Here is a 4,446-nt window from a genome sequence, read left to right on the forward strand (position 1 = left end):
CATCCATCCATCCATACATACATACATACATACATACATACATACATCCATACATACATACATCCATCCATCCATCCATCCATACATACATACATACATCCATACATACATACATACATCCATCCATCCATACATCCATTATCTTTTACCCATCCATCCATCCATCCATCCATCCATCCACCCATCCATCCTTTAACTTTTACCTGCTTCTTTCTTTTTGGGTCATGGGGGTCACTGGTGCCCATGTCCAGCAATCACTGTGCGAGGGGCTGGACAGGTCTCCAGTCCATCTACCTCTCTGTTCTCTAACCGCCGAGCCTGGTTCTGCTAAAGGTTTCTTCCTCATGAGGGAGTTTTTCCTTTCCACTGTCGCCTTCATGCTCGCTCAGGATGAGAGTTTTGTAATGGAGTTAAATTCAAGGCAGTCTGCTCCTCAGATAAATAATGTTAATTTTTTTATATTTATATGAATGTTTCTGTTCAGTCCCTGAGACGACTTCTGTTGTGACTTGGAGATATACAGTAATGTGATATACAGTAATAATAGTATGTGTGATATACAGTAATGTGTATTGTATGTGTATCAATGTTCTTGATGGCTGAGTTTTTTTTACGTACATGTGTTTGACAGCAAGGCGGTGAGATTTGTACATGAAGCACTTCCAGATAGACCATAGTCCTGATAAGATGTTGGTGACAGCCGGTACAGCTCTGATAAGCCTTCACAGAAGTTTTTTTCTTTCTTTTTTTGTGTGTGTGTGTGTGTGTGTGTGTGTGGGGGGGGGGGGGGGGGCTAGACAAAGCTTTTCCTTAGTTTACACATATCCCAGGAGAAATTTCATCAGTCGGCCTGCTGTTCAGAGAAGCCACAATTGTTGATTTTTTTCAGGCAGACAGTTTTTTCTTCTTGTCAGCCTTAAGTCCTGCTGGAACGTTCAAGATTCAAAATGACCAGATTTCTGGGCATACCACTGGTCCGTGCCTAACAGGCTCCTCCAAGGTCATCTCCAACATGCTGGCGAGTCCCAGAAGCCGCAGGTAGTCTGCGATTCTCACAAATCACTTCCATCTTATGGTTTATCTCATAAATCAGCTGATTTTGAGTACTCGAAGCACAAACCAAACCTTCACACAGACTTGGCAGTTTTGCCATGGCTGAAACTGCTGCTGCCGTCTTCCTTAATAGCCGATAACTAACACACAAATCCAGCGATGCCAGAGAGCAGAAACCCTGCTATCATGAATCCAATGATATAAACATCTTCATCGTCCTCCTGAGACAGAACGGAAAGACACATGAGCTCCCAATCCATGACGTATCCTGTCACGAGTCTCAGCAGGGCATGGGGGCTCTCCAGGACCCTGTCGCTTTGTTGAAAAGATTTTGTCGATTGCGTTGAAAGTCCAGCTGACCAGATCCATGACAGTAGTTTTAGTTTTGTAAAGCACTTTAACAACAACACCGTTGGCCAAAGTGCTGTACGCTCACACGTACAAGCGTAAAAAACATAAATTCAACCAAAACCATACAAGTAATGAACTACAAAATCATAAAACAGCAAAGAGTAAAAACAATAAAACAAATAACTTCAAAACAGTAAAAACAACATTTCAAGCTGAGTTAAAACCCAAAGAGAAAAAATGAGTCTTCAGAGAAGATTTAAAAACAGGAAGTGATGTCAGAGGCAGCTCGTTCCACAGTTCAGGGGCAGAGACTGAGAACGCTCGGTCACCTCTCAGCCTCCTGTTGGACTTTGGGATGACCAGCAGCTGATCAGCTGATCTGAGAGAGCGTGAGGGACCAGCTGGAGCAGGTCGGACAGATGCTGTGGGACCACCTTAAAATTAATCTGGAAATGAATGAACTGGGAGCCAGTGGTTCTAAAACAGGGGTGATGTGCTCTGGTTTTCTGGTACCAGTTAAAAGACGAGCAGCAGTGTTCTGAACCAGCTGAAGTCGAGTCAGTAACGAGTGGTTCAGATCAACATAAAGTGGTTTACAGTAGTCCAGACGAGGTGTGATGAAAGCCACTGATTTAAATCAACCGTCCGATCACAGGCCCACCTTCTCTAACCAATAATAATGTAAAACAATATGGTGTATAAACAGCAGCCTGAACATGAGTCTGTTGTGAGCAGATGAGTATGAAAACAGCAGCATGAGAAAATCAGCAGCATGAGATCAGCAGTATGGATAATCAGCAGCACAGATAAGTCACATATCAACAGTTAAAGTGTCATCACAGTGATTCTCCTGGTTAGAGATTCATGAGTCTAACAGCCTCAGGGTAGAAGCTGTTCCTCAGTCTAGTGGTTCTACACTTAATGCTCCTCAACCTCCTTCCTGAGGGGAGTGGGGCAAAAAGTGTGTGTGCTGGGTGAGTGTGGTCCTTCATGATGCAGGTGGTCCTCTTCCTGCATCTGGAGGTGTAGATGTCTGTGATGGTGGGGAGACTGACTCCAACATCTTCTGTGCAGCCTTCACCACTCTCTGCAAAGCTTTTCTTTCTGCAGCTGTGCAGCCTCCATGCCACACGTTGATGCTGGAGCACAGGATGCTCTCCACTGCACACCTGTAGAAGGAGGTGAGGACTGAGCTTCCAGACCAGCTCGCTGGCTGTAACTACTGTACCCACCACTGCACCCAGTATTCACTTGTTAACTGGTCACCATTAACTTCCCACAGACTCTCCCACTGGTACATTTTCATCTTTAAATCACTTCCTGGTCTGCTGCCTTCATACATCTCCTCCTACATGTCTCTGTGTGAGTGCAGCTACAGCGTGCGCTCTCAGGACATCATTACCTGCAGCGTTCCCTCAGTGAGGACTGAACTAGACAAAAGGACCTTCTCCTACTCCGCTCCTGTTTCCTGGAATATCTTGTAAAAAGATCTGAAGCTCTCGACCTTTGACCTCTCTAAGTGGCTTCAAACATCTGTTCAGTTCCTGCAGATGTTCCTGTTTTTAGTTTTCTACATCGTTTTATAATCTAGCTGTTTTTGTTTTGTTTTTTTATATGAAAAAAAGCCTGTTTTCTATAATAATATAATATGTAACAAAAAAATCTATATTCTAAATAAATTAAGTCAGGTCCTCCGAATTCTTCTTGGTGAAACGTTTGGGTCAAAGGTCATGATGTTGAAGGGAGTTTTTCCTTCCCACTGTCTCCACTGTGCTTGCTCAGGATGGGGACGATCTGCTGCTTCCTTAGACAGAGAACTGTTTAATTTATGGAACGTTTTTGAACAGGTTTGGAAAGTTCCATCTGAAGGAACCACAAGACTTCTGGAGCAGAACCGGAGCAAAGGACAGATGTTTACCCAGAATGCACTGCAGCAACCCCCCCCCCCCCCCCCCAGCTGTCAGCACGGTGGTGGAGGCTGATGGTTTGGGTTTTGCTGCTCAGATCAGCTGTGTTCCTGAACGTTCTTCACTCCCAGCTTTAACTATTGGTTCTGTTCAATAAGTTCTGACTCGGCTGTTTCTGGTCATTCAGAACCTGAGAAGCCCGGAGCTGAAGGAGGTGGAGGTGGTTCAGGACTGGATGCAGCTAAAATAAAGTCCAGTTTCAGTCTTGATGTTCTCCAGATTTATAACTGTTTCTGAAAGAATTTGAACAAATAAAGCACAAAGTTTGATTTTAAACTTTATTTCATCTGTTAGAGCTTCAAACATCTGTACTCGACTATTCCTTTAAAATCAGTCCTTAGTTTGGATTAGAAGCTGTTAAAATGTGGATCTACATTCACTCAGAGCAAAAGATCTGCACCATCACTGGGGGCGGGGCCTGGTGATGGGGCGTGTCTCAGTCAGCTGATGCGTCCTGCTATGACATGTCCAGGTCCATGACCCGTTCAGTCTGAGCAGACATTGAAGGTCAGAGTCTGTGTGAGTGACGGGTCGAGCAGGCCTCTGATTGGCTGGTTAGGTGTTGGGGGCGGAGCCTGAGTCCTGGAGGAGCAGAGAAGAAGAACAGAGTGAAACAGATCAGAAAGAGGAGCAGGAAGTCCTGCGGTTTCAGGCTGACCTGTCGTCCTCGTCCCGAGAAGATGATGGTCAGGCCGTTTTTGGCGGGAATGTGTTTGAGGGGGCGTGTCCTGCTGCTCCTCAGCTCCGACAGGAGTTCAGGACTGGAGAGAGACAGACCTGGAAGAGAACAGACCTCTACAGCTGCTGACTCAGTTTGGACTGAAACCAGAACCATCTCCTCGGTGTAACCCGGCCCATCAACACAGAGGAGCTTCTTTCACATGATCATATGTGATCACATGCGATCACCTGCTTATACAAGCAGGTCCAGAACACCGTGTCAGATCCTGAGGGACCATTTACTGACTGGTTACCAGCTGCATGGAGCATTTACTAACTGGTTACCAGCTGCAGGGGTGATTTACTGACTGGTTATCAGCTACAGGGACCATTTACTGACTGGTTACCAGCTGCA

The sequence above is a fragment of the Nematolebias whitei genome, chromosome 1 (genome assembly GCF_014905685.2).
Source record: "Nematolebias whitei isolate Nwh7 chromosome 1, NemWhi1, whole genome shotgun sequence".
In the NCBI taxonomy this organism is placed as follows: domain Eukaryota; kingdom Metazoa; phylum Chordata; class Actinopteri; order Cyprinodontiformes; family Rivulidae; genus Nematolebias; species Nematolebias whitei.